Source organism: Heptranchias perlo, chromosome 12 (assembly GCF_035084215.1).
Source record: "Heptranchias perlo isolate sHepPer1 chromosome 12, sHepPer1.hap1, whole genome shotgun sequence".
In the NCBI taxonomy this organism is placed as follows: Eukaryota; Metazoa; Chordata; class Chondrichthyes; order Hexanchiformes; family Hexanchidae; genus Heptranchias; species Heptranchias perlo.
In genome coordinates this window covers 37,778,422-37,800,278 of record NC_090336.1, presented here as the reverse complement: position 1 = coordinate 37,800,278, position 21,857 = coordinate 37,778,422, and the positions used below count along the sequence as shown (strand labels likewise).

At 44.1% G+C, this 21,857-nt stretch overlaps 1 protein-coding gene and 1 long non-coding RNA gene across 6 annotated transcripts in view; one reads left to right on the top strand and one right to left on the bottom strand.

Annotated features, from left to right (window-relative positions):
- Positions 1–4,093: 4,093 nt before the first annotated feature.
- On the bottom strand, positions 4,094–20,279 carry LOC137327970 (uncharacterized). Its single transcript, XR_010964579.1, has 3 exons — positions 20,017–20,279; positions 4,778–5,061; positions 4,094–4,275 (listed from the first exon to the last, which is right to left on the bottom strand). It is a non-coding gene; the product is annotated as an uncharacterized lncRNA (long non-coding RNA).
- LOC137327969 (uncharacterized protein C11orf24 homolog) overlaps positions 20,121–21,857 on the top strand; it is a 72,428-nt gene continuing 70,691 nt past the window's right edge. For 4 of the 5 annotated variants that reach the window (XM_067993984.1, XM_067993983.1, XM_067993986.1 and 1 more), the window contains exon 1: positions 20,121–20,551. The gene's annotated coding sequence lies outside the window, so the exon portion shown is untranslated. The remainder of the gene's footprint in view (positions 20,552–21,857) is intronic. The other variant, XM_067993987.1, reaches the window with a different exon arrangement.

Here is a 21,857-nt window from a genome sequence, read left to right as displayed (position 1 = left end):
CACTGGTAAAGCACAAAGAGCATCAATGGACTGCACGCGCCTTTCACACAGAGTTGTGAGGAGGAGGTTACAAGTTAGGGATAAATATTACCTGATTTAGATGGAATGCTGATAGCACTTTGGGTTGGAATTTCAGTTGATTCCAAGCATCATGCAATCTGAATGCCAGAAAAAGAAAAGGTTTTATTGCCAGAATCTGAATCTCATTTACCCTTCTAGCTGAAACAGTGCTATCAGGAGTGTGGTTTTCAGGCAAGAAACTTTAACTTGCATTGTGTAAGGATTCAAAGGAGATGGGGAGAACATCAAACTAGTTAAAACAAAATTAAAGTCCCAATTAGGGAGCAAATAGGGAGTATAAGGATGCAAACATACAATTCTTTGCAAAGCTGGAAATGAACAGATGTTCCCCAGAAGAACCAGAGATTGGTACATCATGGAAGGATGATACTGCTGCCACATGCACCTGCAACAAACTGGATTTCAGCAATAATTTTAGGTGATCCAGAATTAAAGTGACCCCATAACAGTGAGAGTTTAGGTCTCTAGAAAAGCGCCATTGCAGAAATTTATACCACTTTAGATATTAGGCTGTCTAGGTTAATGGTTTGAGTGTGCATGTCAACCTTCAAAAGCTGAAAGGCCTGTTTACAGAACCATCCCCTCTCAAAGCCAGGGCATCAAGCGGAAAGCAGTTGGATCTGGGAAAAGAATACAGCCTGATAGCTGAAAGGAGGTCTCTCCTACAGAGTAGCAAGATGGATATGGTCGTGTTTAATGCCATTATACTTGTAGACCCAAAGGAGCACTCTTTGTCCTCCCAGACCCACAAAAATAATCCTCTTCCTCTTCACCGCCTGGTTCAACTGAGTGGAGCAGAGAAACATTAACTAAGATCATAAATTTCCTTGGAGCTGTTTCCGCTCTGCTGCCATAACTTTTACTGGAAGTGCAGCGGAGGTAAAAGGGGTTTTTGTCACAATTTGAGCAAAGGGCCAGATATTACCATGGCGGTGGGTTCACGGCGGGGGGTAGATTGGGCGCATGGGTAACGCGCCCGGTGAAATCAGTCTGCTCCGCACGCAATTGCAGGCTGATTGGATCCACTTACCTCTTGTTCCGGGTTCCCCACTGCTGAGCTGTGCGGCGGGCGGACTGCGCATGTGCAGTAAGGTCTGTCAGCTGGAGGAGCTCTATTTAAAGGGGCAGTCCTCCACTGACAGATGCTGCAAGAAAGAGGAAAAATTACAGCACGGAGCAGCCCAGGGGGAAGGCTGCTCCCAGGTTTAATGATGCCTCACTCCAAGTATTATTGGATGGGGTGAGGAGGAGGGGGAGAACAGAGATCTTCCCCCCTGGCAGGCAGGAGGAAGTGGCCTGCCTCTGCCACCAAGAAGGCCTGGCTCGAGGTGGCAGAGGAGGTCACCTGCACCACCAACATATCGCCCACCTGCATACAGTGCAGGAGGCGCTGCAATGACCTAAGTAGGTCAGACAAAGTGAGTACACTTACTCATTCCCCTACACTCTATCTGCCACATCACCGCCCCCACCCCACATCTCCTTCTGCACAGCCAACACTACTCTGTCACATCACTCCTCACACCCACTCAAACCTCATCCTCATCTTACCTGCACTTACTCACCTCGCCAGTACTCACCCGCCACTACCACTCAATCCAATCCTCATACAATCTCATGGCTCTATCTCATACTCACCCTCTCATGCATCTCTTTCACAGTCAGCCTCACTCAAGCTGCCACTACCTGTGCTGCAGCCACAGGGCATGCATCACAAAGTAGGAAGCATGAAGGGGATGCACAAGGGTGTTTGAGGGTTTGTCATGGTTTTTACTTATATTTAATTTCTGATCAACTCACATTACATATTATATTGGCACCACTACTGCCACGTCTTTGCGAATCTTGTCTGGTTTGTGCAATAATGCCCTTTCCTGAAGATCACAATGAAGACCCACAACTGATGCCACCCATTGTGTCACTGCAGAGTGGGTGTAGGTGTATTTGCAGGGCTCTTTTGTGCAGACGACTGTGAGACGTCGGCGATGTCCCCGGTGGCACCCTGGAAGGATGCGGAGCAGAAGTTGTTGAGGGCAGTGGTGACTTTGACAGCGACAGGTAAGAAGATGGTGCTCGGGCCAGCCGGGAGCAGCTCGGCATGAAGGAGGCTGCAGATGTCCACGACTACATGTCGAGTGACTCTGAGCCTTCATGTGCACTGCTCCTCAGAGAGGTCCAGGAAGCTGAGCCTCCGTCTGTGGACCCTGTGGCGAGGGTAGTGCCCTCTGCGATGCATCTCTCTCTGCGGTTGCCCTCCCTCCTGCTGTGCAGGTGGATGTGTCACAGCACTGTGTTGTGGAGCTCCATGTGTCAGAGGTGGACGGCGTGGACGGCGAGGCTGGTGATGCTGTTCGCCCTCCGAGGAGGTCATGACTGCAGCTACGGTGGCCCCCATCCGGACGATGTACGTTTGAGGGGGTCCGCAAGGTAGGTAAATGTGTCTGGACACCGGGGTAAATATGCAAGTTGGTGAATTTTATTGTTAGGAGGAGGGTGGTGGAGGCCAAACTTTGTCCAAAGTGACAGAGTGGCCTCCTGCAATGAGTGAGGGTCTCCCCCCCCACCTGTCAAATGAACCTTTGCAGCTGCCACAGGCTGATGGCTGCAACACGTCCATTTGAACTGGGAGTGTTTCCCCCAGGACGGGAAACAGTCCCAGTCAGTTGCAAAATCCCATCCCTGCTATAATAACAGGTCAATCAGGTCTGTAAACAACCTGAAGTACCTGTTCAATTACTTTAAGTGGCACCCTGCCGGCTTTAATTGCCGGCGGGCGTCCCACATGCGGGGGCTGCGCGTGCATGTCAGCGCGTCAGTGGGAAACCCGGAAGTGGGCGGGTTGGAGCCAGGCTCCCGACCCGCCCCGGGAATCCCCGATTTTCGCAGCCCCCCCGCCACCAAAGCACCCGATCGCGGGTGCGAAAATCGAGCCCATAGTTATTGTGGCAAAGCAGAACCAGCTCCATGGAAATTCCCCTTTCAAACTTTATGGGGAGGAAAAAGAAAGCAATAAACTGCACCACTGCTAAAGTGAGAAAAGCAACTAATTTCTGAGGTAATTTTCTTTAAACACCGGAGAGGGGGGATTTCTTTTGGGTTTTCCCGATCTCAGAGGAATAAGCGTAGACCATTCAGCCCTACAAGTTTGTTCTGACATTCAATTATATCCTGGCTGATCTGTACCTCAAATCCATTTCCCTCGATACCCTTACCCAACAAAAATTTATCCATCTCAGTTTTGAAAATTTCAATTAACCCTGCAACCCTTTGTGTGAAAAAGTACTTCCAGATTTCACTCCTAAATGGCCCACCTCTAATTTTAAGATTATGCCCTCATGTTCTGGTTTCCCCTACCAGAGAAAATAGTTTCTCTGTATCTACCTTTTTAAATCCCTTTATCTCGGTGGAAGATTGGTGGAAACCCAGGAGAAATAGGCATAACAGGACATTTTCAGTAATTTATCTAGGGGTTCTGCTGATCTCTTACTGGAGAACTTCCAGGCACAGGCATCAAATAAGAGCACGTGGAATAATTCCAGGAGACTGGGAAAGAAAGCAACCTGAAGCTGCAGCAGCTGACCTTGCCTTATATAAATGCATGAAAGCAGGAGAAAGTCACATGGAAGGCCCTTCTAATGTCACAGTGCCATGAAATCACAAGCCTCTTGGATCATTCCTATAAGGTGTGTCCTGAAGACCAATGGATACATGCTACTGAAATCAAATCATGTTACTTATTGAATGCAGACAGGCATAGTGGCTCACTAACAGATACAAAGTAATAAACAAAAAACCTTAAAATTTGACCTACCAGACAAATGTACCACCAACACACTAATCCTTCTCCAGGAATAAGCCCATTTTCTGGATCTCTAACCCATTTTAAGGTGTTTTATAATTTTCATTCCATATAAATAACATCATCCCTTTCACTTGTCAGATAAGGAGACTGGCATTTTCACCATCTTGATTTAATAAATGATCTACAATGAGCTGAAACATATTACCTTCACAAGCTGGGTAAAACCTCCATTTTTAATATTATCTGCATGTTGCCTTTGGAATTTTCAGCAGATACACTTTTGCATTGAATGGAGTCGACTGTCCTGTATATTTGGGACTTCTTGTTACTTTCCTTCTTTCTTTTGACAGCCAGAAGAAATGGATGTTTTATGCTGTGCAGTAATCATATAACTGGAAATTAAATACAGTGGATCACATTACTAACAGATGGCATCATATTAGAGGGTAACACACTCTACTCATAACCATGTTTTTTTGAGGCTGATACAAAATTGCAATTAACCAGCAACCTTGATTATCAGGAGTGTAACTGAGACTGCAGCAATGTGAAGTGATTTTTACTCTGCAACTGCCTCTCACGGTCTTATATTGATAGAAAAACACATCCTATTAAATCTCTGGTTTACGTTGAGGCATTGTAATCAATTTTATACCAGCACAGTATGCTCCAGTGTACTCAGATGTACTCCACCATACTCAGGTTTTTCATTTTTCTACAGAATGCATTGTCCACAAACTGCTAGATTGGACTGGCACCAGGCCTCAACAATCTAGCGAAAACACTTTAAAACACTCCCTTTAAAGCACTTTGTGAGATTCCTGTGCTTTAAATAAGTCCCGCCCTGCAGTGTCAGTTCATTTATCCTGCACAGAGTAAATATTCAACACTCACATGCAGGTACTGCACCTGTTTTCCAAATTGGGTTTGTTGCCACATCACTGGTTCCAGCTCTTCATTTCTGCAGAGCATCGTTTTCACAATAATTCTTCTTAAAGTAGAAATTAAATGGTTGTGATTTTTCAATTTCTTTTGAAAATCTTCATCCTCAATACGGGAACTTCAAACACTGTGAAAGATTCTCGTGGTCACCACGGTTGGCAGCCACGGCTGTTCACTTCGCTGTCTGGGATCAAAGTTCAACAGAGGAACTTATGACATCTGCCTGGGCTTTTCAGCTGTAACAAAACAGAATGGCTTTGAAAGTTACAGGTCAACCTGTATGTAAAAACTGAAAAGTTCTGCTTGACTTAGCCAGCACCAATCAGGCCTGTCCAAGCACTGACCATGGTCCCACTCATAAAAAGGCACTGACTGCTATACACAGTGATACTGAAACTAGCCAGGCCCACTATCATGTCCCATCCTAGAACATAGTTCTGCACCACTTAGGATCAACTATGTCAGTACTGGTCAAACTCTGGTGCATGCAACCATCCCTGACTGTCAGCAGGAGATCAGCCTCAGTGCTTCTGTCACTGACAGTTACTTTCTGCCTGGACCTCGATGGTATGGATCAGGCTGAGTTGGATGGGACCTTTTTAAGCCTTCCACCTTTGTAGTGTCCCACATCATAACTTGGACATGCCAGTTCCAATTGATACTGAGATATTTCTTCTCCAACATCAGTCAGCATCAAGGCATCATTACTGACCAATACTGAAAATGTTGGCTTTCCAGAGTGACATCCAAATGCGTCAGTAGACACTTCTCCAGCCTGACATGGCCCACTATGGTGGCTTCAGGTAGTGTCCGTCACTGCAGTTCAGTTTGGATCCACCACCCTTTCAGATGTGGATGGGATATTATGCTCCTCAATTTTTCAGAACTAGGAAGTTTTGTGAATAAAAGCTGTCTGTTTTCTGGTTCTGTTGAAGTTGGAAACATTGAGCAATTGCAGTAGACAATGGAAGACAGTCTATCTCAGCTGAAGGAGGTGAACGCCCTTTTATGAATGCCACAACATCAAGACAATCACCTGATGACATTAGGAAATGTATGTTGTAATTTTGAACATATAAAAAAAATCACACAATTGAATTAATGTCTCACTGCGTGACTTTGGTAACAAACATAATCATGATTCGCATACAACCTTGTAATTTATATCTGATTATTCGTTATTCTATAGCTAACAAATAAATGCAGCACAAATTTTACCAGAAAAGCAACTAAGCCTGGATATTTAACTGAATTTTGTTTCATTGTTACGAAAATTAGAAAGAGGAGTGACAACGCCTTAGGTCAAAGTTAAACAAAATATTAAGGAACTGACGTCAAGCTCTATCATCTGTGGCAGATAAAGACAGCTGGTATTGCAGAAAGCCACTCCCAATCTGCCAAACAACAGCTCACCTGTCTCCTCTAGTACTGACAGTCAAGCATTCAAACCATACACACAAACTATAAATATGCACACACATTGGAATAGCTTTGATCTAGGTTATTTATATCAGCGTTAACACTGACATAAATCACTATCTAAATGACAGTAATTTCTGGGGTGCTTTCATGTGAGGGGCCATAAAGTTGTGATGGAGGACTGAGAGCAATGATATTGCAGTGGAAATTTAAAGGGTTATTTGCATTCTGGTTATGAGCCTAAAAAATTCTCAGAAGTTCTCACCCTATTGAACTCTGAGGCCTGGAAATCCAATCGCACCCGAAAATGGGTGATGGGGGCCTTCCTGCTGATTAGCGCCACGTTATGCTGTGCAAGGTCAGCACATGGCAAGTGAAGTGCTGGGGCCATCCAAAATGGAAAACGGGTCCTGCAAGAAACACATGACTCTAATTTAAAGATATTATTCTTCACTTACAACGCTGCCAGCGTGTGTTCCTGCCCCCAGCGCGACCTCCTGTACCAATATGGCAGGTGGCGCACTGCTGGCCGAAAGTGTGCGCGCTCTTCCTGCCCGCCATATTGGGGTCTTAGTAGGCCGCTTCGCTACGCAGCTGAATTTCTAGGCCTACGTTTGTAAATTAATTACTTTTTTCTTTAGATACTTTTGCTGACTTACCATCTTGCCACATCCAAAATGGTATTGGCAAGACTGAGGGTGTTGCACCACTGATTACTATCTCTCAGTTTTCCATTGCAACAGAAATCTAGGATAGTCAACAGGGAAATCAAAGCACGGTACACAGTTTGTGCATCACCGTTTTATACACTGCTCGATTTTCTTTTCCATTTATATGCCCATCTGGTGTCTACAAGTTTTACGTATATTGAACATTTCAAAAACATGATGCAATAATGTGTGAGTACATGTACTGACTTCCCTCTGCGAAACCAGTGGTCCATATAGCCTCCCAAAGAAAAGTATGTATCCCTGGACAAAAATTGGGTATTGTCCTTTCTTCACAAATGAAACGTTTTAAAAATACAGGAAATTGAAGTCAACTTTTTTAAATCATAATATTCTGGACTAAAAAGTTTCATATTAAACACACATAATCCAGAAATTTTAAATGATAAAGCTCTGCTTCCATCACATGGGCATCACAGCCAAGCTGAATCCTCTTTTTACCCAATATGCAGACATGTACACTTCCAGCAGGAATGACTGTACAGCAGTCAAGAGCAGAAACCTGGAATAGTTCCCCTCCTTAACCTGGGGCACTGAGCACAACTGTAGCACCCGTACCACTATCCCAGCTGAGATCAGCTTACTCAGGGTTTGGCCCTGGGATGTTCCTAGTCTGTATGGTTCAGAGGCAAAGGGTTCACTTCTGAGTTATGATGGCTCGTACTTCAGTATTCCAATGAAATCAGTTTTACAGTGTGAACACTCACATACAGCACTAGATAACAGGGTCTTCAATAATAAACAGTATATCCTGACCTTCTAAAGCCTCCTCAAAACTTACCTTTTTTTACCATTATTTTGCCACCTCTCTCTTAATTTTCTCCCCCTTCCTGCTCAAGTCCCTCAAATAACCTTTAAAGCATGTTGGGATGTTTCTGTTACGGAAAGGTGCTATATAAGTGCAAGTTAAGAGGAATTATTGTGGAACTGGCGAAAGGAAATCATGGAAAAATAAGAATGATTAGCATAGGATCAGTAGAAAGAAATGACAGGACAAGATAAACCTGGGAAAACCCATTTAAATTGCAGAACAATTAATTAGGGATTAAGTTTGCTACCCGTCAATTTACAGCTGGAAAGTTGGGGGTCAAAAATCTGCACTGCTTTTGACGGGATAGGAACATAATGTAGCCATAACAAAATTTTAACGGTCAGATTTTTGGGCAGTTTGACCTATTTCTGCCAATGTTACACCCATTTCTTTTGCTGCTGAAATTTCAGGTCCCGGTGGGAGGGCCTAACTCCTACATGCACCACTTCACCAGTGTGCACATGTAAATTACATCCATTGTGTAAGATGTTGAAATTCCTGTCACTTATACTCCCATTAGACATCATTTCTGTCAGTGTAATTTGTATGAATATAAATAAGGCATAAACGTCTCATGAACTGTCTGTTTGTCAGAACTGATTCATTTAAAGGTGCTTATTGTCGTAAACTTTTGCCGATTTCTCAGGTTTACCCGCATATTTTGGAAATTTGTTTTTGTTGATTTGGTGAGCTGCTGAGCTGCACTTTAAACTGCTGGAGTGAGGTGCTCTCTGGTCACCAGCATGTCTTCGGCCTCCAATTACAGTAAGGGCATCATAGAGCAGCATGGCTTTCCCTTCTTTGCTGTCCTGATTGAGGAGAAGGGGGAACCAAAAAGAACAAAAGACAGTGAGGTAGGATCAAAGAAGGATGCATCTAACCTGCTGTTAAACCCTCCCCCCAAAATGATAAGCACTGCAGCTCTTGTGATGGACTGAGTGAGAAGCTCTGCCTTCAGCAATATTGCTTCATTAAGGAAGCCCTAGATGAGCTACATCACATCCTGCGTGATGACCTGCAGCCCCGGTCAAGTAATGGAACTCTTCTGTCTGTGACTGTCATAGTCAGCACACCTCTCAACTTTTATGCCACAGGCACCCTCCAAACTGCAAGCAGGGACTTATACAACATCAACCAAGGAGCCCTCCACGCATAGACCAGGTCACTGATACCATCTCCAGGAGAGCTGGGGAATTCATTCATTTTGGGATGACTCCCTAAGCAGCAGTATGATAGGACTATTCAGTTCTATCATGGTGCTGGATTCCTCAGAGTTCAGGGCACTAAGATGGCACCCAAATTGCACCAACATCCAGCAACACATAAGGACTTTGTTTCATTTCCATGTCCTCCTCGTCATCATCATTTTCATCACTCTCTTCCTTCTTTTCTGTTCCCCTACAGGAGGAAGAGAAAGAACATAAGAACATAAAAAATGGGAGCAGGAGTAGGCCATACAGCTCCTTGAGCCTGCTCCGCCTTTCAATAAGATCATGGCTGATCTTCACCTCAACTCCACTTTCCCTCCTGTTCCCCATATCCCTTGATTCCCTTAGTGTCCAAAAATCTATCAATCTCAGTCTTGAATATACTCAACGACTGAGCATCCACAGCCCTCTGGGGTAGAGAATTCCAAACATTCACAACCCTCTGAGTGAAGAAATTCCTCCTCATCTCAGTCCTAAGTGTCTTTATCTTGAGACTATATCTCCTAGTCCCAGACGGTCTAGCCAGGGGAAACATCCTCTCAGTATCTACTCTGTCAAGCCCTCTCAGAATCTTAGATGTTTCAATGAGATCACCTCTCATTCTTCTAAACTCCAGAGAGTATAGTCCCATTCTACTCAATCTCTCCTCATAGGACATCCTCTCATCCCAGGAATCAATCTAGTGAACCTTCGCTGCACCGCCTCTAAGGCAAGTACAATTGCAGCAAGATTTCCTTACTCTTGTAATCCAACCCCTTTGCAATAAAGGCTACCATACCATTTGCTTTCCTAATTGGTTGCTGTTCCTGCATGTTAACTTTCTGTGTTTCGTGTACAAGGACACCCAAATCCCTCTGAACCCCAATATTTAATAGTTTCTCACCATTTAAAAAATTTTCACTTTTTTTATTTTTCCTACCAAAGTGAATAACCTCACATTTCCCCACATTATATTCCATCTGCCATCTTCTTGTCCACTCACTTAACCAGTCTAGATCCCTTTGTAGACTCTTTGCATCCTCTTCACAGCTTACTTTCCCACCTAGCTTTGTATCGCCAGCAAACTTGGATACATTGTACTCGGTCCCTTCATCTAAGTCATTAATATAGATTGTAAATAACTGAGGCCCAAGCACCAATCCCTGGGGCACCCCACTAGTTACAACCTGCCAACCCAAAAATGACCCGTTTATTCCTACTCTCTGTTTTCCGTTCATTAACCAATCCTCAATCCATGCTAATATATTACCCCTAATCCCATGAGCCCATATCTTGTGTAACAACCTCATGTGGCACCTTATTGAATGCCTTTTGAAAATCCAAGTATACTACATCCACTGGTTCCCCCTTATCTACTCCGCTAGTTACACCCTCAAAAATCACTAACAGATTTGTCAAACACAATTTCCCTTTCATAAAGCCATGTTGACTCTGCCTAAACATATTGTGATTTTCTAAGTGCCCTGTTACTACATCCTTAATAATAGATTCTAGCATTTTCCCTACGACTGATGTTAGGCTAACTGGCCTATAGTTCCTTGTTTTCTCTCTCCCTCCTTTCTTAAATGGTGGGGTTACATTTGCTACCTTCCCAACCACGGGGACCGTTCTAGAATCAAGGGAATTCTGGAAGATCAAAACCAACTATCTCTGCAGCCACCTCTTTTAAAACCCTAGGATGTAGGCCAGGGGATTTGTTAGCTTTTAGTCCCATTAATTTTTCGAATACTTTTTCTTTACTAATCTTAATTACTTTAAGTTCCTCACTCTCATTAGACCTTGGTTCCCCATTTTTTTCCGGTATGTTTTTTGTAACCTTTGAAGATGAAGGTAACCTTCATCTACCGTGAAGACAGATACAAAATATTTGTTTAACGTCTCTGCTATTTCCTTATTCCCCATTGTAATTTCTCCTGTCTCTGCCTCTAAGGGACCCACATTTACTTTTGCTGATCTCTTCCTTTTTATATACTTGTAGAAGCTCTTACGTTCTGGTTTTATATTTGTCGCTAGTTTACTTTTCATATTCAATTTTCTCCTCTTTATCAATTTCTTGATTATCCTTTGCTGATTTCTAAAATCCTCCCAATCCTCAGGCTTACTACTCTTTTTGGCAACATTGTAAGCTTCTTCTTTTAATCTAATACTATCCTTAACTTCTCTAGTTAGCCAAGGTTGGATCACCTTTCCCATGGAGTTTTTATTCCTCAAGGGTATGTATATTTGTTGAGAATTATGAATTATTTCTGTAAATGTTTGCCATTGCTTATCTACCGTCATATCCTTTAATCTAATTTCCCAATCTACCTTAGCCAACCCGCCCCTCATACCTAAATAATTGGCCTTATTTAGTTTAGGACTTAACTAAATCACTCTTAAACTCAATATGAAATTCTATCATATTATGATCACTCTTCCCCAGAGGATCCTTTATTATAAGATTTCTAATTAATTCTGTCTCATTAGACAATACTAGATCTAAAATAGCCCATTCCCTAGTTGGTTCCTCGACATATTATTCTAGAAAACTGAGTCGGATGCATTCCATGAACTCGTCCTCCAAACTACTTTTGCCAATTTGGTTTGCCTAGTCTATATGAAGATTAAAGTCCCCCATGATTATTGCATTACCCTTGTTACATGCTCCTCTAATTCCCTGATTTATACTCTGTCCAACACTGTAACTACTGTTATGGGGCCTGTAAACTACTCCCAGCAGTGTTTTCTGCCCCTTTGTTATTTCTTAGCTCCACCCATACTGATTCCACATCCTGATTTTCTGAGCTAAGATCCTTTCTCACTACTATCTTTATCTCATCCTTTATTATCAGGGCTACCTCCCCCTCCTTTTCCAATTTGCCTATCTTTTCTGAAAGTCAAGTACCCTGGAATACCTTGGTCACCCTACGTCTCAGTAATGGCTATTAGATCAAACCCATTTATCTCTATTTGTGCCTTTAATTCACTTATCTTGTTACGAATGCTTCATGCATTCAGAAACAGCGCCTTTAATTTTAACTTTTAACTTTTTTTTCCTGATCCTCCCCCTCATCCTCCAAGTTCTTTTCCAGCCGCGAGGAGATATCCTTAACCCTGGCACCGGGCAGGCAACACAGCCTTCGGGACGCCCGGTTGTGGCCGCAGAGAACAGTGTCTATCTCCCTGACTATACTATCGCCTACCACTACCACATTCCTTTTCACTCCCCCAACTTGAATAGCCTCCTATATCACGGTGCCGTGGTCATTTTGCCCATCCTCCCTGCAGTCTTTGTTCTCATCCACACAGGTAGCAAGTACACGTACCTGTTGGACAAGGTCAAAGGCTGAGGCTCCTCCACCACTGCATCCTGGGTCCCCATGCCTGTCTGACTAAAGTAGTAGCAAGTTTCCCAGCTCTTTAGTTTAAACCACTGCCTTAGCTTAGAGAGCAAAATAAGTGGTAATAATCACCAACCATTCACCTACCTGCTGTCTTGTGGCGTCACACCTTGATTTTTTTTTCTCTTTCTCTCCGCTCTCTTTATACACGGCCGTGGGGGGAGTCCCACACTCTCTGTCCGCTCTCTTTATACACGGCCGTGGGGGGAGTCCCGCGCTCTCTCTCTCTGCTCTCTTTATGCACGGCCGTGGGGGGAGTCCGGCGCTCTCTCTCTCTGCTCTCTTTATACACGGCCGTGGGGGGAATCCCGCGCTCTCTCTCTGCTCTCTTTATATACGGCCGTGGGGGGAATCCCGCGCTCTCTCTCTGCTCTCTTTATATACGGCCGTGGGGGGAATCCCGCGCTCTCTCTCCGCTCTCTTTATATACGGCCGTGGGGGGAATCCCGCGCTCTCTCTCCGCTCTCTTTATACACGGCCGTGGGGGAAATCCCGCGCGCTCTCTATACACGGCCATGAGGGGATTCCCGTGCTTTCTCCGCTCTGCTCTCTCCACTCTCTTTATACCCGGCCACTGTGGGCGATTCCCGTGCTCTAAAATCAGGTAAGTATCAATGTGCAACACTTTGAGATGATGACAAGATACAGATAGCCTGGAGTTCTATGGCAGTTGGTCCTTTAAAATGTTGTAATAGGAACAAGTGCTGCTTAACACCCAGCCACCTGCAGCTAGCACTGGTCAAACCATCGCTGATGGCCAAAGACACTTGTTTCACCTGGATCTTAATAGCCCGTTCCTTGAAATGTGTTCGCTCTCCTATGTTCTGGGTCCACCACCAGTGGCCTGCCTCTCCTCGGCATTGTATTCCAGTTTCTGCTGGAACAATATTAATAGCAGTGGGTGAAGTTAAGCATCTGAAGGGAATCTCCCAGGTGATAACAGATTGAGGATGTAAGTGGAAGGACAAATGCTAAAAGGACCCTGTACCCCAAGAGGTTGGATCAGTAAGTTGCAGCATGCAAGAAGGGTACTTTCGACTGCCAGCCACAATCGCTCCCCCCTCCCGGGAGTTACCCGAGTTCTGCTGGCAGCCCGGTGGCTTGAAATTGCATGCGTCCTTTGGCCGAGCTGCCTGTGGAGGCGCAACAGGCCACCCCAGCACCTCTGGGTTGCTAATCCAGTACTATAATCACTATGCTATCATACCTTGGCTGCCCTCATCACCTCAATAAACTTTTTGCGGTACTGTTCCATTGTCCTGGGGGTGAGAGAGATAGCACTCAGCACCACTGCCACATGGCTCTAGTTAGCTGTGGCTGTTTCAAAAAAAGTGCTCTATACATACACTATGTTTATGTTTAGCCAAAGTAAAGAACTTGAGTCAGTTTGTTGTTCTGCAGGATTAGTCAATTTGTATTAATATTCCTACAGTCCGAACTCCTCCACTATATAAACACAAAATTTTTACTGTTGCAACACCCATGAATTACTGAATGAGGTGTGGAACTCCTTCCTGATTATCAACTGTACTGAACAAGGTATGCTGCCTGACTCCTAATGTGGTTTAGAAGATCCAACATTCCTTCGTGTTCTGGGTTTCTCGGCTGAGTCATTACTGAAAGTTCCTGGAATTTGTGTTGCTTTCACTGTTGTTCTTGTGCAATCTTATGTAAATGTTCAGACTGCTTTTTTTTTAAATAGTAAAACTGGTATGAACCATTCTCCTCTCAATTCTAACTTTTCAGTTGAAAAATAATCGGAAAAGTAAAGTGCTACTCGACTTGAGCAGTTAACTTGTAATGAGCAGCCACCACTTCGTCCAATGGCCCTTTTACACTAGAAGTTGTCCAGAATTATGCCAGCTACCGTTGGTACTAAATCACCCAGTTATATTGCAGAGCAGATTCTGCAACAATCGGACAACTGTACATATTAAAGAGTCGACAGTCGCAACTTTCAGAGTCTGGCTGGAATCTTTGTTGATGTCAGATGAGGTCCATACAGGCCAGCAATGGTGAAAGCACATCATGAAAGTGGAGGTCTGTCCACCTGAGATAAGACTAAAGATGGCACACCCAACAACAAATGTCACTGTTATTTGTCACTAGCAATATTTTTCATTGGAGACATACAGTGAAATGCCTATTAGAAAAGTTCCACTCCCTCAGAAGGCATGAGCACTGGTACTATATGTGATAGGGTTACTTCCACTGGAGCTCTTGCCATTGGTCTCAAGAGGGCATCAGCTTCTACCCTGTGAGGCGTATATGTTGTACTAACTTAGTTAGAATCTTGTAAGGAATTATGTATCCAAATTCAGTTACGGGGTTTTATCCCTATAACTCAGTTTGTTATACATTTCTTATTTTCATATAAGTGGGCCCCAAAAGTCTGCAGACCGTGATCCCTGTGGTTATGCAGGCATTATGTTTGTTGGTGCGTTGACCCTGCCAGAGTCTGTGGGGTCAGTGAGAGGACACCTTATTTACATGGGGCTGGCGGGAGACGATGCCACTGGGACATATCTCCCGAACCCACCTGCTCCAAGTAGCTGAAAAATCCGGCACCTGGCTCCACCCACTGACATCTGTCTTGTAAGGGGGGAGGGGGGGGCGGTCATAGAATCATAGAATTAGAAATTTACGGCACAGAAGGAGGCCATTTGGCCCATTATGTCTGTGCCGGACGAAAAAGTGCTATCGAGCCTAATCCAACTTTCCAGCATTTGGTCCATAGCCTGATAGGTTACAGCACTTTACGTGCATATCCAAGTATTTTTAAATGTGATGAGGGTTTGTGCCTCTACCACCCTTTCAGGCAGTGAGTTGCAGACCCCCTACCACCCTCTGAGTGAAAAAATTTTTCCTCAGCTCCCCGCTAATCCATCTACCGATTACTTTAAATCTATGCCCCCTGGTTATTGATCTCTCTGCTCAGCGAAATGGGTCCTTCCTGTCCACTCTATCTAGGCCCCTCAATTTTATACACATCAATTAAATCTCCCCTCAGTCTCCTTTGTTCCAAAGAAAACAGCCACAGCCTATCCAATCTTTTCTCATAGCTAAAATTCTTCAGTCCTGACAACATCCTTGTAAATCTCCTCTGTACCCTCTCTAGTGCAATCACATCTTCATAGAATCATAGAATCATAGAAGTTACAACATGGAAACAGGCCCTTCGGCCCAACATGTCCATGTCGCCCAGTTTATACCACTAAGCTAGTCCCAATTACCTGCACTTGGCCCATATCCCTCTATACCCATCTTACCCATGTAACTGTCCAAATGCTTTTTAAAAGACAAAATTGTACCCGCCTCTACTACTGCCTCTGGCAGCTCGTTCCAGACACTCACCACCCTTTGAATGAAAAAATTGCCCCTCTGGACCCTTTTGTATCTCTCCCCTCTCACCTTAAATCTATGCCCCCTCGTTATAGACTCCCCTACCTTTGGGAAAAGATTTTGACTATCGACCTTATCTATGCCCCTCATTATTTTATAGACTTCTATAAGATCACCCCTAAACCTCCTACTCTCCAGGGAAAAAAGTCCCAGTCTGTCTAACCTCTCCCTGTAAGTCAAACCATCAAGTCCCGGTAGCATCCTAGTAAATCTTTTCTGCACTCTTTCTAGTTTAATAATATCCTTTCTATAATAGGGTGACCAGAACTGTACACAGTACTCCAAGTGTGGCCTCACCAATGCCCTGTACAACTTCAACAAGACATCCCAACTCCTGCATTCAATGTTCTGACCAATAATCTTTCCTGTAATGTGGTGACCAGAACTGTATGCAGTACTCAGACTGTGGCCTAACTAGTGTTTTACACAGTTCTAGCATTACCTCCCTGCTCTTATATTGTATGCCTTGGCTAATAAAGGAAAATATCTCGTATACCTTTTTAACCGCCTTATCTACCTATCCTGTTACCTTCAGGGATCTGTGGACAAGCACTCCAAGGTCCCTCTGTTCCTCTACACCTCTCAGTATCCTCCCATTTATTGTGATGATGGAGGATCCGTAAAATCCCGGAAACAATGGAGACCTGGCACAACCAGATCCCTGCTATTTTGCAATGGGTTCTACTGCTCTCACAACAGAGGTATGGCAGGAATCTGGCAGAAACCCCAAGGAAATTCATGTGAGATTCTGCGAGAAAAGCAAAATTGGGGCTCAGTTCACCAATAGCACCGGCTCACCTGCACTTGCAGGTCATAGATCTGGCCATACCAAATTTTCTGATAGGAGTCCCTCCCCTAATTTGAATATCCCACTGGTACATGGAAAAATATGCCCAAAAACTTCGGCTTGTAGCACACTTGGCTGAGGAACATAAAATCTACTGAGGCAGCAGCTCTTAAGGGGCTGCAGCTCCCCATTAAAGCAAAAGGTGCATTGGTGGAAAAGTGAACAAATTGCTCACAGCAGAGATCTGTGGGCAACACTGTTCCCTTTCATGCTAAAGAGTTGGAGGTCCTGCTGGTAAATGCTACAAAAATCGCAAAAATGGTGGGCAATCCAAAAAAAGCAACTAATGCATGGTTCAAAATGCAACAAAATATAATTAAAAAGGCAAATAAGAACAGACTTCACCAGCATTGCAAATAAGAACAGACTTCACCAGCTTGCTTGAGCAGGACAAGTTCCAGGACTGCCATGCGCCCATTTGGATAAGGTGTTTGCTGTGGACACAGCCTCTCCTGAAGTTGCAAGATTCTGAATGGGACAGGTATAAATTGACAGTGTGGCCTTATTCTGCCTCCCCCCACTGAAATTGGCACAGCAAAATACAAAGAGTAGCAAATCAGACCTGCACCCTACCACACCTGATTTTTTGGCCCCCTACCACTACCAATGAGGCTCAGTGCCACTGGGTGGGGCCTTGCAAAATCAGCCATTGTAAACAAAAGCAATAAACAGCCTGGTGATCAAAATTAGTTATGTCTATCATGTGGAAGTGCCTCTCCTACCATTTGATAGGCAATACAAACAGCTTGATCCTAAGCAACTATATGCATCTGAAGAATTAAACCAATTTTGACACGATTAAGGAGTATTTACAAAATCATAAACAAAGACACGACATTCTCTTTGAATATCAAAGACCATTCTAGACAGGCAGGAGTGGATTACATTATACTCAGGTCCTTATATCAAGACAGAAAGGATTGGATTATTTTCCCATTGGTGGGTTAACAATGGGACGGGACTCCACAAACCTCCTATGATCACATCACCATCCTGCTCAAGTTTCCTGGACTGGCCTCAATATTTCTGTGGGATGTCAGCAGTAAAACCACTGCCTATTGTTTCACTGCTGCTGTAAGGGAAGGAACAGTCAGTGGTGCTGCAACATTGAAATCATTGCTGCTGATTAAAAGGGCACACGTTTTTTGGCAGTGAGCAACAGATCAGTGCAGCAGTGACTGAGGAAGGATCATCACTGATGGGGTCAGGAGCAGGAAGATGTCCCTGGTTTATTTATGCTTCGGTGGATGTCCTTCCTGCAGAAATATGATCCAGAAGAGAAGGTCTCCTGGGAACTGAGGGCAGAAAGCCCATAAGAGGATGGTCCAAATGTTTTGGAGGGAGGTGGCAGAGGCAATGACAGCCCATGAACTGCAACACAATTCAGCAAGAAGTTTAATAACCTCAAAGATGGCCAAAGTAATTGAAGGCACTGTTTCCCATGCACATCCGGTGGGAAGGAAAGAGGCCTGACAAACCTCCTTAGCTCTCATGCCCTCTTGGTCGCATCACCCAGGTGACAGGAAAACTGACCTATTCACAGGGAGTCTTTGGATACAATAATGCACCATGTTAAATCTAAACCACTTTGAGAACTCACAATGCATGCAACAATGGGTTTTGCTAGTCTTGAAGCAGAGGAGTTTAAAGGGAGCCTGATAACAATGGTATTCATGCAGAAATATTGGGTCACAGCAAGTCACATTGTTTTAACTCTGCATTCTCTCATGACAAAGGAAAAGGTCGCACAGAACCGGTGCCAAACAACATCTATTGGAGGAGGAACATCAAACTTGAAAACATTAAGTCCGCATGAGGACAAACAGGAGAAGCTCTAAGAGATGGGGAAATAGAAAGCAAGCTGCCAAGATTGGATTATTAAAGGCAGGGCAAGGAGAAGCAGAGGTCCTTTCACCTTTATGTGGATTGTCAAAATATAGCAATGGCTGTGCGCTCAGCCACTATTTCTTCAAGGAGTGATGTCAATGTTTAAACAACTAAAGAAGATTCCGTGTTTTTGAAAGGAAGAGGCCAGCTGCTCAGATGAATAACCAGGCTTATCAAGTTCCACAGCTTTTGACCCATCCTCTCACCAACTCTGTAATGGCATCTTATCTGCCGCAGCAACAGCCCGGATATACCCGGGAGAAAGTAGTTAGTGAGTCACCGAGTCCTACTGAGCACGATGACCTGGAAGTGGAAGAGGGGGAGCATGCCATTCCTCCACAGAGGGTGAGGAAATGACCAACCTCAACTGAGGAACCTAGCGATCCAGATCTCAGAGGCCCAGTCTTAAAAAGATCAATGATTCGGAGCACAAGATCTCATGTGCAGGCAGTGGAGACAGTGGGATGAGTCCATTACTCGCATCTGCAACACATTGCAGAAGTTTCTCATGAAATGCAGAACACCCTGGAGACTGTGACAGCCTAGGAGATTTCTGAAGCATCAAAACGCCAGGAAGGATGAGATTCATCTTCTCTGGACAATGCTGCGGCATTTATGGAGTCTGCCACCTCTGGTCAAACTCTAGGCTGCACCATCTTACCAACATGATGCCCAATTTGCAAAAAGAGGTCCCTCCCGAGTTGCACTTGTTCGAGCAAGATTTCCATCAAATCGCATTAAGGCAGTAGGTGCCCCTTCTTCCTCGACTGTCAGCCATCTCTTCACCTGAACTATGCAACAAAAATCCCAAACAGTGTTTTCCATTTTTCTTTAGAAGTGCATTGAGCCATTCCTTATGTTAAAGGTGCTATCTAAATGTATTGTCATTGTGGCAGTGTGTTCAATCCAAATCATGTCAAGCTTATTACATTACCCAGAGGTGCTACAATTCCCGTTTTCTGTATTCTGGCAGAATCGCTTACCATTACCAAGTCAAGATGAGAGTTTCCTTTACATCAAACACTGTTATGAAGCAATCCTGCATCATATGTTTGAATGTTCATATGAGGACAAGACTTCAGGCCTTGTAAAGGGGGATATTTTTGTAAACAAAACTTCTGGCGCCAAACCAGTAGTAACCGCAACTTGTAGTTTCCCTCATTGCTGTTAATGATTCCAAATTGGAAAAATCAGGGCTGTCCCCAATTAACAGAATATCCACACGAGCAGTAAATCATTAGCACTCCTGAGAGCACATTCAGAAAAAGGCAGCATGACTATTCAAACATGGGCATCCTTCCAAACTGCCTATCTCAAAATGGGTCTTCTTAATTTAATAAAATATATTGTGGATTTCATACTAATTTAAAATGAACCAAAGTTAAAATTTAGCATATAGGGGGGGGGGGCTACTGGTTAATTTTCCTCAATTTAATTTTTTTTCAATTAACAGAAACATGACTACACGACTGATGCAGCTCACTCTAATAGCCAGTCACAATCTCTTACCGTGAACTTTGCTGGCAGCGCGCGTGCACGCACGCGGCCCCGGTTAAAGCCGCGCCAAGAACAGAAATGTAGCATCGGCAAAGAGGGATACGTATGCGTCCGGTTCAGACGTGCTGCAATTATTATTCATGTACGTAATTGTCATGCGTTGCAAATGCAATCGCTTGGAAATTAGAGATGAAGGAGAGGTTTTGAAGACTCCTCATCCCATGCATTTATTTATTTGCATCAGTTTAAAATGCAGCAACCCTCGTTTTTATGACTGCTTTGTTCAGTTTGGTTACCTCAGTTCCGCTGGCGCTTGCGGACTGGTTTCTTTCCTCAGTGACAATCGGAGTGCAGGCATGCGATGACGTTGCAAGCTTTCCCAACCGAGTGTGCAGAAGCCAAAGCTTCCTTCAGACGTTGGATCCAAGCTCCCTATCCATAGCAAACGAGTAACTGCTTCGTTTTTTTGCCTGAATACAGGAGGGGAAAAATTGCCTTGCTACTGCTGACTTGCTTAAGTTGGAGGCTTTGATTCACAGCAGCAATGGTAAGTTAGAGAGAAAAAGTTAAGACTTCAAAGTTTTGCATGGCCTAGTGCAAGAACTTAATGTAACGAATCTAGGGTGGAAGAAAAGTGTAGAGCTATCTCTCAACGATGTCGGAGGAATGTGTTTTTTTTTTGTTGAGATGCGAACAGAAATGATGCCTTGTCTATGAAATGCCGTAATTTTCCAAACCTTCTTATCTCAATTAGCAACTTCACTTGTTTGTGTATGATCTGATTGCAGAGGATGAATGCTTTTATTTTCCACAGTTTGCAATGTGTCTTATAATATTTCTCCTCCTCTTTACAAAGTAAATACAAGTTTATTCTGTACAAATCCTTATTTGGATGTAGGGGTTTGTGGGATGAAGAAGTTAAATAGAATGGCATGCATTCAGTGAATGACGTGACCATATATCTCATGAACAACAAAGTCGTGTTGATAAATTGAATATTGTAATCCACATCTGCTTTACCCATATTATACGATTAAAGTGCCAACATTTATTCCTTTTTATAGTTAAAGTACTTGTTGCTGATGCTTGATTATTTATACTAGTGCTTCCTATTGATTATCTATGCAAAAGACAAGACTGAAGCATTTGCAACCATCTTCAGCCAGAAGGGCCGAGTGGATGATCCATCTCGGCCTGCTCCCGATATCAGAAGCCAGTCTTCAGCCAGTTCAATTCACTCCATGTGATATCAAGTAACGGCTGAGTGCACTGGATACAACAAAGGTTATGGGCCCCGACAGCATCCTGGCTGTAGTGTAGAAGCTTTGTGCTCTAGAACCAGCCGCACCTCTAGCTAAACTGTTCCAGTACAGCTACAACACTGGCATCTACCCGACAATGCGGAAATTGCCCAGGTATGTCCTGTCCGCAAAAAGCAGGACAAATCCAATCTGGCCAATTACCGCCCCATCAGACTACTCTCAGTCATCAGCAAAGCGATGGAAGGTGTCGTCGACAGTGCTATCAAGCGGCATTTACTCACCAATAACCTGCTCACCGATGCTCAGTTTGGGTTCTGCCAGGATCACTCAGCTCCTGACCTCATTACAGCCTTGGTCCAAACATGGACAAAAGAGCTGAATTCCAGAGGTGAGTGACTGCCCTTGACATCAAGGCAGCATTTGACCGAGTGTGGCACCAAGGAGCCCTGGTAAAATTGAAGTCAATGGGAATCAGGGGGAAATCTCTCCAGTGGCTGGAGTCATGCCTGGCACAAAGGAAGATGGTTTTGGTGGTTGTTGGTCAATTATCTCAGCCCCAGGACATTGCTGCATGAGTTCCTCAGGGCAGTG